Consider the following 14,229-nt stretch of genomic DNA (forward strand, 5'->3'; position numbering starts at 1 on the left):
ATGTGGGGCAGGTCATTATTTCATGTTGATTTGATCTAGGGTTTTTTTTTTTTTTCTTTTTGTATATTTGTTTTTTTTTTTTTTTTAAACAATGAGACAAATCACATCTGCAGCTTTGACTTGTTATAGCAATCAAATGAGAAGCTGGTTTAAAAACTATGAAAATAATAGTTTGAACATCCACAATTAATATAAAAAATTAATTTTAACATAAAATTTGAAGAATAAATAATCTAGCCTGACACACAAAATGAAGCAACGACAGAAATGAGATAACGTGCCACAAGTGTAAACAGCATAAAAGAAAAAGATTGTATATGCATCTTTAAAACAAAAGACCCCAAAGAGAGTTAAAACAAAGACAACAGAATGTCAAAATACAGGCAAATTTAAATATCATAAAGTAGTTATTAGGGCAAATTTTCAAATAAGATGAGTGACAAACAAACAAACCAAGAATGACCCTCTCGCTCCGTCAGACGGAAGGGCTAAGAGTGTCTGGCCTTAGGATGGGAAACTCAACTACTAGCAAGGAAGCTAGGCCATGCGCAAACTACCCAGTTATCAGAAAATGCAAAGTAAACAACCGTGAAGCACTTTACATGAACCAGATTGGACACAATTAGAGACCGGGAGAATGCTCTGTGTGGGGAGTTGACATGGCTCACCCGTGTGGGATGCAACCTGCCAGTATGTGGCAAAATTAGACACAAAGGGGTTCCATGACCCAATAACCCCCCAGCCTTGATCCAGAGCAGATGCATGTCCCCCAGTTCTTTGATGCACCCAGGGTATGTCACTAAGGAGGTAGCTAAGTAAAATGATGTAGGATGTTAGGCAGCACCTGGAGCCGTGATCTAGTGGTACCCATGGAAACATAAATAGAACTTAAAATGGAAGGGGGAGAGGAAGATGGCTCAGTAGGCACAGTGTTGGCTGTGCAAGCATGGCATCCTGAGTTTGGATTCGCAGCTCCCATGTATGTTAATATGTGCTTGTATTCCAAGCGCTGAGAAGTGGGGAAAAGGGTGAGCCTGGGGACTTTCTGGCAGAGCAGTTTAGCCAACAGCTGGATTCCAGATCCATTGTCAGACCCTGTCTTAATAAAAAAAGGTGGAGAGTGGTAGAGAAAGTCACCAGCGTCATTTTCTTCTTGCTTCTACATGCTCATGCATACACATATGTGCATGTACGCACATACATGCAAACACAAAACTGCTTTTAAGATTGTAACACAATATTATCTTTACATATCAGAAATCCATTCGTCCTCAAAGCAATAGTATATGTGTGCCATTGTTACTTTTGCAAACAGTGTTAGGTAATGGAAACCAAGTATGGAAGGAGGGAGATCTGCATGAATCCCTTAAAAGACATTTAAAAAACAAATAACACTCCCCAAACCCTGTATATCAACGTTGCTTTTGTGGCACAAAAACGAAATCCATGTGTGATCCCACCAAAAGTGCATACATAGCTGAATATACCCACTGGAAAGATATTTGCAATGAAATCTCAACAGTAGCTGTTTCTGGGTGTTCTCACAGTTTATGAATCTTGCTTTCTTCTTTTTACCTGTGTGTAGATTCTAGATTCCCTACAATATAAATGCATCTCTTTTGTATAAAAGAAATCAGCCTTGAAGTTCCGAAGACAATATATGTCCCATATTCCTGCTGTTGTCATTTGTACACACAGCTGTGATGGAGACTTGGAAAGCTTGTGTGTCCTTCATTTTTGCACTTGAAATGACTCACATCTGGTTAATCTTCTCAGGAACACCAAGAACTGAAGACTTTACAGAGCTGAAGAGTTTGTTTTAATATTTATATAAATAAAAAAATTCTGCATAGAGAAATAAATGACAAATTGAGATGATGACTTTGTTTCATTGGCTCCAAACAGAAGCTGGAAAAGGGTATACGGCTGAATGACATCCTTGCTACGAGCCGTCAACTGTTTCCCCTCTGTGTGAAACCAAGAGGAGCTCTAACTATTTCCTCTAAGTGTCAAATACAGCCTGGCTTTGGCTTTGTTAATCACTGGGACCTTGGGACACCTGTAGCTCTTTTCATGGATGCTTCTTCCCATACACATTTTTTTTGTAAGAGAACAATCTGTGTTTGCATTTGAAAGTAATATTATTAGTGACTACCAATAGATGAGACTCGAATTCCCTCAAGGATAGAACTAGCTTACCTTCAGACAATTATTTTTGATGAAGAAGGGGTTGGACTTCAAAATTGTGAAACTTGATGATAAAATGGCCTGAATGTGAGACTAAGAAGAAAGCTCTCTCTCTCTCTCTCTCTCTCTCTCTCTCTCTCTCTCTCTCTCTCTCTCTCTCTTAATTCCAAAGGAAAGTATGGCAGAAAAGAAAAGTAGGAAATGGAGAGAAAGCCATGGGCATGAGGCATGGAGGGCTGCAGGGCTAACCTGTTGATGGCACTGTGTGAACGTTTATTTATGAAGATGGCTGCCACAAGTCTAAAGTATGTGAGGTGCATAAACCGCTTCTCTTGCTTCCACGTGTGTTCAGCTGATTGTTTTCAGGAGCAGAACATAAAACTGACTTCTATATCAGGAAGCTTGGAAGCACACATCCACAGTTAGAGGAACCTTGAGAACACCGAAGGTCACTGGAAAACACAGTGCCTCTCATTTTTGCATCCATTTTCTCTAGGTTCCCAGAGTGATGACAACGGGGAAGTTGTTCATTTTTTCCTCTTTCTTCCCCAGGAAACACAGTCATGCCATGCCAAGGTATGGCATGCCATTTGGGGAACCTAGAGAAGATGCCAAAAATTGCTAAGAAGCGTCGAATTCTTGCAAGCTAGACTTTGTGAGGCTAAATGGCTTAGAGAAGAGCTTCTTTGGTGAGCCCATCAGTTCTGGATCCCATGAAAAGGAACCAACAACACTGAATGTATTATGAATGCTCCCAGAGTCATTCAGAGGAAAGAATGACAATTACTTTGTCTTACAGTGTCCCAGCCATGCTAGACAGCTCATCTCATTTGCCTTTTAGTATACTCTTAGGTAGTGGTATTATTATCCCTACCTTACACAGGAGGGTATGAGCTCTGACTAAAGCGCTTGCTCAACATTGCCCACAGTTTAGAATTGGTGGTGCCAGAATTTGACCCAGACCTCTTTGCAGAGTCTAGTTTCTTTGTTCTCTGCTATCCTTTCTTTTGTAGGAACAATCAAAAGATATATAGCAGCTGCCTTCGGGGACTATTTAATAAAAAAGGGCTGACTGGCAAACCCATCTCTTTTGATGTTTCTATCATTTCTGGTCATCTATTTTTGCATTTATCACAGAATCTTCCAGTTGCAAGGGAAGCCTCGGAGCGAGCATCTTTAAACAGGCAGCTATTTCTGCGATTGGGGTGAGAAAGGGTAGTGGGGCTTATGGTGGATTTTGATTGAGAAAAGGTCACCTATTTCTAGGGAAACAGGCACCTGTTATTCATAAGCGGAGGGATGGGAAGTAATAGGTGCAAGGTGGAATCTGTGAGCTGAAGCAGAGAGGTGAATAGGATATAGGTCCAAGCAGGCTCAGTTCCCATCAGTCAAGGACATGCATACTGATTAGCTCCCATGCAGGTATCAAATCCTCTGATGCATGCTGGAAATCCACAGGACACAGCAGGGAGCACATGACCACATGGAGCCAGGTCTCACAGGAGAGTATAGATGATATCATTGGCAGCCTCGACAATGTTTGTTTGTTCACCATCCTATAAGAATCTATACTTTTCAACCATGGAATCTTAATCAATTGTCACACTGGCATCTTTTGTACCAGTGAGAGGAAGGTCATTGATTTTTATCAAACAGTAATAGGAAGAAGCATCATTTTTTTTTTTTACAAGAGCAACTTAGTATGAGAAAACCTATGTTAGCCCTACTTGAGACCCACCCCATGGAACCAATCCCAGATAACATATTAATGTTACTCTGCTATGCTTGTAGACAGGAGCCTAACATCTAACATAACTTTATGAACGGCTTCACCCAGCAGCTGATGGAAATGGATGCAGAGACCCACAGCCAAATAATAGACAGAGCTTGAGGAGTCCAATGGAAGAGTTGTGGGGCACAATTGAGGGATCCAGAAGGGTCAGACTCCACAAAAAGACCTACAGAGTCAACTGACCTCGGCCCATGGAAGCTCACAGAGACTGAACCATCAACCAGTGAGCACTCATGGACTGGTCCTAGGCCCCCTGCTCATATGGAGCAGATATGTAATTTGGTCTTGATGTGCATTCACCCAATAACTAGAGCAGGGGCCCTCTCTCTGACTCTGATGGTCCCCTTTCGATGACATTCTCTTAACTGGGCTGCCTTGTCTGGCCTCAGTCGGAGAGGATGCACCTAATTTTGCAGTGACTTCATGTGCCATGGCAGGTTGGTACCCAGGGGGGAACCTCTCCCTTCTCTGAGAAGGAGAGGAAAGAATGGAGGAAGGGATGTGGGAGGTGGGGACTGGTAGGAGAGGCAGGGGCTGCAATTAGGATGTAAAGTGAATAAATAAATAAAATTTAAAAGCAAAACTTTTATTATTAATAGTGGCAATCCTTTTATAACAAGAGGAGATTAATCTGAGTTGTCACAGAATACGGGATAAAAAGAAATATAGAAAAATGAAGTTCCAATAATCTATGAGCCTTTGAATCCAGTAGCACTTAAAATCAGCATATATTCTTTCAATTAATACACACAGATACATTACCATTTGATGTGGATTTTCAGTGATATTCAGTCAAAACAATGTCAAGAAGGCACAGAAACATATTATTCTGGTAATTCATGATATCTTAGTTTTTCTTCCATTGTGATTAAAAAAAAAAAAGATACCCGGCAAAAGCAACTTAAGGGGAAGGATTTATGTTGGCTTACAGTTCCAGATGGATGCAGTGAACGACAGTCTGATGGCAGAGCTTGAGATAGCTGGGAGCAGAGAGAGAACCAGCAGTGGGACCAGTTTACGTAACCCAGGCCTGCCTCTAGTGACACATTTCCTCCACCAAGGCTCCACGTCCTAGGAGTTCCACAACCTTCTCAAATAGTTCCACTAGCTGAGGAACAAGTTTCAAACACAAAAACCTAGGGGAGACATGTCACATTCAAACCACAACACATGTTAAATGCTCTAATACAGACAGGAATAAATGAGGGGAACTTTCAGGAGAGAGGCCCAGCCCCGATTCCCAAGGCATTGACAATAGAATTGGGCTCAGATCATTAGAATTAGGTGGTGAAAGAATTCTAGGAAGAGTGGGAGGCATGAAAGCAGGAATTATATAATTTTATGGGGAACGTGGAAGGGCTTAATGCGACTAGACTGTAAAGTACAATGCTTGGCTGAGTCACACCATGGCTGGAGAAGAGCTTGAACTTTCTCTCACTAGTTGAAAGGTGACAAGCATACACAGCTAGGTAAGTGCTGTATCCAGGGTAACCCATGGCAACATATGGAAGATACGATTAAAGGAGGTACGGCTAAAGGAAGGGAGCGCAGTTAAAAGGGGGGAATTTATCCCCTCTCATTCTCTCACTACCAAATGGTGATGAGTGCTCATATAATGATCAATGAGGAAAGCAGGTCCTGCCTGCCCCTACGAGAAAGGGAATGTTGACTGGGCCTATTTGGGGTATGAAGCAGTAAGTATGAGGGGGCCACTGATGATTGGGACTATTATAGAAGCTCAGGGAAGAATTTCTGTCTTAACTGTCCCTTAAAGACCCATGTACTTTAGGATGGTCTGGCTATGATGTTACTGAAAGGTAGTGGAGACTTTAGGTGTTGGGGAGAGGGCTAGGCGGCCATTGGGCATGGATATTAATTTGGGCCCTCCCTTCTTTCTATTTGTGCTTCTCGTTTGCCACGGCATGAACAGTGTTGTTCAGCCACGCCTGCCGTGATATGCTGCTTTGCCGCGAGCCTACAGACAACGGGCCAAAGTGACCTTGAACCGAGACTCCTGGAACTGTGAGCAAATTAACCTTTCGTCTTATAAACGGGCCATCTTAGGTAGTTTGTCATAGTGATGGAAGTCTGACAAACACAGATAGTAAGAAAGAATAACTGAACAGCCTCTTTGATAATGGATCAATTGGGACATTTCACCAGTAGTAGAAATGAAAATATAATTCAGTAGAAATGTAAAGTTTAACTCCAAATGACAAATCAGTTTCCTACACTACAACAACTTCAGGTTGAGTAGTCTTTACATGAAATCCTTGGGAGAAGAAGAACATTAGATTTTAATTAATTTTAAGGTTTTAGAGAATTTTATATACATAAGAAGACATCATGAGGATGAGATTTGGGTCTAAACATGGGCTTAATTTATGTTTTGTATATGTCTCATACGCACAGCCTCATGCCCACAGCCCGAAGACAACTTCATTTTATACAATATTTTGATGGTGCTGTGTTTTGATTGTAACTCATCAGCAAGGGCAGATGTCGAATTTTCTACTGTGTCATTTTGGAACTTAATTTTTTTTAAATTTTAGTCTATCATATGTTGTTTGACAGTACAGTAATTCAACCTGAATTCTCTTTTTTTATTGTTTATAATGTATGGTTTATGTGGTATTATATTCAAAGAACATTTTAAAAAATTCTTTGTTATGTTATATAAGGGATTATAATTTTAGTATTTAACTACTATAACATGAACATTGGCTCTCACTATGGAGGGACAAAAGGACTTCTCAGGGACAAACTGGTGGCCAACGTAATGGATTTATGTTGGCTATTTAGAGGGTGCTGATAAGAACAGTGTTCTGAGATTGATTACTGATGTCTGCCATGGGCACTGGAAGGAATGGATGGATAAATTCATGTCCTGTTTGCTCAGCTGGCCTGTTCCACTGTTGATTTTGGTCATCATCTGAGAAAATGACTAGCAAGAAGACAACTTTATCTCGGAATACATCGGAAGATGAACATCCTCTTCTGAAACGTTAGAGTAGCATATTGAAGCCAATTAAAGTATGCACAGTGTTAATGACCAAAAAAAAAAAAACAAAAAAAAAACCCTCTAGAAAATGTCCCTATTAGAACATTCTTTAAACTTGTTAACATATACTTCTGCTTAAAATACCCTGCTCTCTAAAACAGATCCAGTTTAAGATAAATACAGCTACGAGTACCTCTTTATTCATGAGAATCTGTTCACTCTCAAGGACCATCAGCTGAACGGAACTGCTCCTATTGTCAAAATACTACTTCAGCAAACAATTATTTCATTTTATAAAGTGAAAAGTAGTGTGTGTATATGTGTGTGTGTGTGTGTGTGTGCGCACAACTTTCTTCAGCTGCGGTTTCTATTTGCATAAGTCATTTCTGATGCCTTATAAAATAGAATTTTAGACAGCAAGAAAGGTAGTTCTAAGGACAGGTGGTTTTTCTCTAACAAAAGAGAAATGATATTTCCAGGGTTGCTCTGTATAGTCTATAAGAAAGCAGGCCCTCTTGATTCTTGCTCTAGGAAGCAGGATGATTTTAGATGCAATATCAACTTCAGAATGATTTGTCAGCAATATCATGACCTTCTGATGGAGGCATGGTGATGTTCCTTGGATAGGTGTTCAGTGAGGTCCAGTGAACGGTTGGTCTCCTGACTAATTGGGTGACCATGAACAGGAATGGTTTTTGAGTGACTGTGAATTCCTATGATGGGGCTAGTGTAGTGCTCCAGGGAGCCTAGAAGCCAGAAGCCTAGAAGCCAGCAAATCTCTCCCCTTTGTTTGAGATGCTGATGTTTAGGTCAGGGGGACCACCAGTCTAACTAGGAATGCCTCTAAATATGGAAGTTGCATGGTCTGTGTGGGAAGACAAAGCAGAGTGAGGAAAGCCAGCATATCATTTACGTATTGTATTCTGGGCATATGAGAAAGGCTTCTGGAACAGCATAGCATGGTGCTGACCTGTCTTGTGCTTTAATCCTGGTTTAATGAAGACCACCTCCCTATCTTAGGTAAATCAATTAAGCACTCTGAACCCCACTTATCTAACATTTAAAATGAAAGGCGGCTATGTGACAACGGAATAGAATATTTTATAGAAAACATCAGAAACGGTACTGAGCATGCAGTGTGAACATGGGAGAATTGTGATAAAGTCAAACGTGTTCAGTGTGATGAAGACAGAGAACTAACCCAAAGCTTGAAGAATCAAATGCTGGGCAAGCCAAACATTGAGAAAAATTAGGGGGTGCTGGCTAGATGTCCCAGTCAGTAAAGTGCTTGCCATACAAGTAGGAAGACCTGAGTTTGATTCCAAGGGCGCATGTAAGAGCCTGTGACTGTAATCCTAATGCAGGGGGGCGGAGCTGGGATGACTTTTGGAGCTCATTAGCTGTAGTCTTGCTAAATCAGCAGGCTCCAGATTCAGCAAGAGTCTTTGTCTCAAACAGTAAGGCAGAGACCTCAGGTCTTGATATACATATGCATACACATAAGCATACATACGTGTGTACAACAGAGAGACACAAGTTAGCCAGTATATAATATGTTCCCTCTAAGCTCTGAGCACAGTGAAGGCATTGTGTTCAGTCTGAGAGAGTCAAAGGCCAGGTGTGTTTCATAGGCCTATGTGGTTTAAGAAATGGTTCCCTGTGCTGCCTGGTGAATTTTAAGTCACTCTTACTTAATTGTACCTACTTTAATATTGTGATTGCTATTTAAAATGCAGGAAAAAAACCAAAAGAAAGGACACACACACACACACACACACACACACACACACACACACACACACGAGAGAGAGAGAGACAGAGACAGAGACAGTGACAGAGACACAGAGAGAGACAGAGAGAGAGAGAGAGACAGACAGACAGACACACACACCACATACACACACACACACACACACACACACACAGAGAGAGAGAGAGAGAGAGAGAGAGAGAGAGAGAGAGAGAGAGAGTTAAAGACCCCTTTGCATAAGGTTGTAGGGCTTAATTGCAATGCAACATTATTAATTATGGTAGCTGGAGTCCCAGCCACATGCCAAAGGGCCGATGGGGGGTGGGTAGACACAGGATGGGGATTTTGGGAGAGTAGCAGAAGAGCTGGAAAGGCTTTGTGGCGAAAATGAGTTCAGATTCTTCCTCAAAGCCCTCGGGGTTGATCTTACAAATTATACCTTCTTCAGGTGCCTTATTGCAGCGGTGCTTAAAAGTTGGGAAGGCAAGCTTTAGAGCACACATAACACAGACTAAGTAGCCTTAGGTGACAGAGCAGGGTCCCCACAGCTGCAAACCGGGGCACAAAAGCTAGCCCTGCTTTGGTTATAAATAAGGTGATTATGTGGCTTGAAACGAGGTGGCCAAAGGTAATCTTGCACCTGGACGTTTCTTGCCTGTCTACTGCTCACTAGACCATTTTACCTCCCCGCCGCCTTTGCTGTGTGCACTGAAAACCTTCTGCTCTTTTTTTTTTCTTTTTTTTTTTTCTTTTTGGTTGCTTGTGCTTTAGAAGTTCTATCCACAACTACTTTCTTGGAATGGAAAATTTAATCTTCAAAACTGTTCTGCACCACTGGCCCCAGAATTAAAAGCAAGCACCTTCAATGGGGAAATTAAATTTATTTGATATACCTGTACATGTATAAAATTGGATCCAGTGCTCATTTTGGTTTTGCAGGACCCTGCAAAAACGCTTTTAGCTATATTCTGTACCTAATTCCTAATTCACAGCTGAAAGAGGGCCAACCTCAAAGACCTTGTCACGTTCTGATCCCATGCAAGGTGATCATTAGCTGTTGAACGGGCATCGTTTTCTGCAAGAGAGTCTCCCCTGATGTGTTCAGCATCATGTGCAGCTGAGAGAGCTTCCTTGGGGGGAACAAAATATTCATTTGACTGAATTTTCATTATAAAGAAAGAGAAAAAGGAAGTGATACCCAGAGGGGGGAATGATGTTTCAATTATAAATATCTATATTTTATTTTGCATTCTCCTTACTGAAAGTTTCCTAGTTGGGCTCTGACAGGGTGCCACGGAGAGCAGGCCCTCAGGATGTACTTGTAGGTAACTTGGTTTTTAGATAAAATGAGATTTGTCCTTCCAGAATCCTTTCTGTGTTCTGTAAGTCACGCTCAGTCAAATCACTTAAGGTGCCCAGTAAGATGAGTGAAGAAGTGAAAAAGACAATGGGAAGCAGCTCAGTGTGATATGAGGTGGCTTTTGCTGGTCCATGGAGGGCTGGGATGCTGACCAGGATGCTCATGTCCAGAAGGGTAAGCGTAATGATCTGGTCTGATTTTGTCTTGTTACAAATATGAACCCTGGCCTAGAAAGACTGACTGTGTTGGCCCAGGCCCCACAGTTTGTTAGCAGCAGGGACAGGAGGAGCATAGGATGTTTCATACTGTCTTTTGCCTGTCAGTGCCTTTCCACTCCAGCAGTCATTTGTGTAAGGAGTTAGGTACCTTGTCCTAGATTCTTGTTTGTTTGTTTTTTCTTTCTCTTCTTTCCCTTTCTCACTTCCATTTTTTTCATCCTCTTCTTTTTGCTATGTTCCCACCCATTTTTCTCTTTTCATCCCCTGTCCCATCATGCCCTCTTCCCAATGACTGGTTGTCTGTATATGTTCAGTAGATATGCTAGGCAGTGCAAGCTCCCTTGTGGCCAAGAAGTCTTTCTCTGTCTACAAAGAGTTAGAGTCAGGCCTGTTGGGGAAAGGTTGTATTTCGCCTTTTATTCTTCCTGCAACACTGGCTGCTGTGAAAATTCCTGTGGAGTGGAGCAATGAGGAGAGAAGGGTCAGGTATTACTATGAAGGTGTAATACCTGATCCTGGACAAAGAATCTACTTAGGATGACAAGGCACAGACAACAGGGCAGCCCATGAGGCATACCACTGCTTAGCTGAGACAGGGGCACTGTGTGGGGATTAGTCACAGGATTATGCATATTCCATTGTACCTAATCTTGGTGTTCGGAAAAACTAAGTTGCTCTGGGTAGGGTTGGTATTTCAGTGAAAAGCCTTATCGGAAAATGGTGTCCTTTCATTATATCCCTTCATGGAAGTCCACTTGAAGGTGGCCCACAGTTCCTCATTGTGAGCTATACAACTCACTTATCGCAGTGCCAACACAGGAATAATGTCAATACACATTTTTCACTGTTTCTGTGAACAAATAGTTCACAAATAGCTACCTGTGCTAGTCTCTCAAACTATATAATGCTGGATGATATTATAGTTGATTTTCAATAAAATGTCTCATGCTTTTTAGTTTTATGAGGATATTCTGTAAACTTTTCTTTCCCTCTTTTTTAGTCTTTGGACCTAGAAAGTTCCCTTGTATATGGCAGGTCACCCATATGTGTTTTGTGCCAGTGGTGGTGGCAGGTATTTTTAGAAGCTCATGGTACTAGTGTTGCTACTATACAGATGGAGATTTGTAATAGTGTGCATTTTCTCTAATATTTAGGTCACATTCAGCTACCTGAGTTAATATATGAAGTAGCCATAATAACATTAGGCAAAAGAAGATAATATGATGAGTGGGTAAAATATTCAAAGGCAACAAGAGAGGTGATATTTGTGAAATCAAAGTCCATGTATTCTTTCTGTTTTTTGTTTTTTGTTTAAAACGATGCTGGAGATGGAAGTCCTGCTAAGAAATTTCTCTTCCATTGAGCTGTAATCTTAGTTACAAACTTACTTATTCTTAATTCTAAAATATTTAGATATTTATCTAATGCTTGTTACATAGCAAGAAGAAAATGTCCAGTTCAGGGGAAAAAGAAAACACTAGGATTTGCCATTCCTAACTATCCCCCTTTTGTTATAAAGTTCTCACATGTTGGAAGTTGCTCTGATGTATTTTGATGCCAGTTTCTGCTAGCTGTCTTTTAATGGACCGCAAATATTGCTATGTAACCTTGCCCAAAAACTTATTCCTATTTGGCCAATAAAAAGCCGACACACCTGGGCAGGCAAATAGGATAGGCATGGCTAAGGCTTGTGGGCTTTTGAAGACAGAGAGGATCTTGGGAAAGATAGAAGGTACTGAGGAGGAAGAAGGATAAGAAAAGGGCCACATGGGCCCCGAGGAGGAACTCTGAAGTTCTTCATGGAAAAACATGACCAAAATGAACAACCTTAACTAGTATTTTGGGGCTGTTGTTGGGAGGCAGCCTAAATAGAAATTATTAGAAGCAGATGGCATGGGCTGGAGGCAGGGAGATAATGGAGGATGGCTTAGGAGGTGATATCTGCTTTGCCCCAGGTAGCGGCTTATTCTAAAATACATCAGTTGCCTGTGCCTTTATTGGTTGTAAAAGCAGGTTGGGTAACATTGTCATCATAACTATAGCCTAATGATAAATATTTATCAGGCCATATTTTAAAGTTAAGTACAGAGCTCATGTCTCAATCTTTTTGAAAGACTTTATTATATTTGTGAAAATGTCTCTGATCCTCTAGACATTAGCGATGTTGAAAATGAGGGTAGCAACGCCCCCCGTAACAGCACTGATGCTTAAACCGTTGTTTCCTGCAAGTAAAGCAGATTGCATCTCTGCAGAAAAATTGGCTGCATCTGTTGTGGACAGAAGATGAAAGATGTAGAAAAGGGTGAAGGGACTAAGGGTCATTAGCCACTTACTTTAGAATAAAACTTATGTTTTGAAAGATTGTTCTAGGGCCAATTCCCTATACGTCAAGCACCAGGCTGTGGTGAGTGTGTTTCCACGCTGAGGTCTTTCAGGCCAGGGGTGACAGGAGGGTGAAGAACAGTTACCAAAATGGCACTGATGCAATGCTTTATCTTCCCAATAGTCTCAATCCCTGTTACAGCCTCCCTGCTGGAAACAAGAAGCTTCCAGAGATTATGATCCACGCCACATGGAAATATAGACTGAGCTTTACAGGAAGTGACCTTAAGTAATGCCTCCTGGGTAAGATGGTGGTCTTGCTTAGCACACCAGGCTCTTTGGAGACAGAAATTAATAACCTGTATTAAATTTAAATTGTTCTCATTCTTCAGTCCTGGGGCCTTGCTACTCCTCCCCCATTTCTTCTGATGAATGTGAGCCATGACAGTTCTTCTCTTCCTACATGAAGAGATCCCATGTTCAGTGTCTTTCGAACATTCTGGCGTCTACTGCATGGCTGCGCTGGCCTCAATCTTTCCGCCCTAGGGTTTGGAAATTATTTTCTTAGTCTGCTTGGCTCACCATGTTCCATTCTCTGGACCCCCTCAAGCTCAAAGAGTATCCCTGATTCTTCTTCCACATTGGTGCCTGAGGTTGAGGCAGTTCTGTTTCCTGCCTCCTTCTCTGCTGTGCAGACCTCCTACTGCAGAGTCTTATGCTGTCCTAATGCCATCTCAGCCCCGGTGACCATGATGTGGCCTTACTCCGTTGATGGTATGTCTTTGCAATCCAGATTCTGCACAAGTTATATATAGATTCAAAAGTTTAGAGAGTCACTTTCAAATGTGTTGTGTGAAGGTACTCCAGGTGACAAAATCACTATAGGAGGAAGAAGTCAGGGACATCCAAGGAGACCTACATACTCCAACTTTACAAGGTGCCAGGTGTGTGCTTATCTTTGTGTCTTGTGATTTAAAAAATTATATGATTTATGGGGTTGGAAGAATAGAATACAAAGGATGAATGAAGGTCTGAGTTCAGTTTCCAGCACTTATCCCATCCACCAATATAAAACCACCCCAATCTCACTGACAAAAAGTACAGATCATTAGAAGAATAAAGAAGATTATTAAAAATTACCCTTTACTGACTTTGAGATAGCTCCTGCTCCTGCTCCATATGGTGGTTACAGAACAGATACATTACAAGCACACACACACACACACACACAAACACACACACACACACACACACACACACACACACACACACACAAACACACACATCCCAGTCATAACCTATTGTATTGTTTTTATATACTTCTTCTCTATAATACTTGTGGTCCTCCTGTAAGTTATAAGTGTGTTGTTCCAAGAACTTTTCACATATACTGTGAGAACATAGCCCCTGACTGAAACACTGCTATTGGTAGATTTAGTTTCCAGTTTAGTCCCCAAAATGGCCTTAAATTACAAAACATATAGGAAACACTATCTAGGATAGAATGGAGGAAACAGAACTGGAAAATCTATTTTCCAAATTTATCTCTGCCAGTCCCAAATAAAGCCCAAGAATAGGTCAAGTCTCAAGGTTAGGAGG

The 14,229-nt window shown here is 41.3% G+C and overlaps 1 protein-coding gene and 1 long non-coding RNA gene across 3 annotated transcripts in view; one reads left to right on the forward strand and one right to left on the reverse strand.

Moving 5' to 3' along the window:
* SAMD12 (sterile alpha motif domain containing 12) overlaps positions 1-14,229 on the reverse strand; it is a 494,897-nt gene that overhangs the window by 108,360 nt on the left and 372,308 nt on the right. The gene's annotated exons all lie outside the window — the stretch shown is intronic.
* The window catches only part of LOC311578165, a 42,933-nt gene continuing 33,121 nt past the window's right edge, over positions 4,418-14,229 (forward strand). Inside the window, exon 1 of the long non-coding RNA XR_014772778.1 lies at positions 4,418-6,001. This is a non-coding gene — a long non-coding RNA (uncharacterized lncRNA). The remainder of the gene's footprint in view (positions 6,002-14,229) is intronic.

This window comes from Acomys minous (genome assembly GCF_964271855.1).
Source record: "Acomys minous genome assembly, chromosome: 12".
NCBI lineage: Eukaryota > Metazoa > Chordata > Mammalia > Rodentia > Muridae > Acomys > Acomys minous.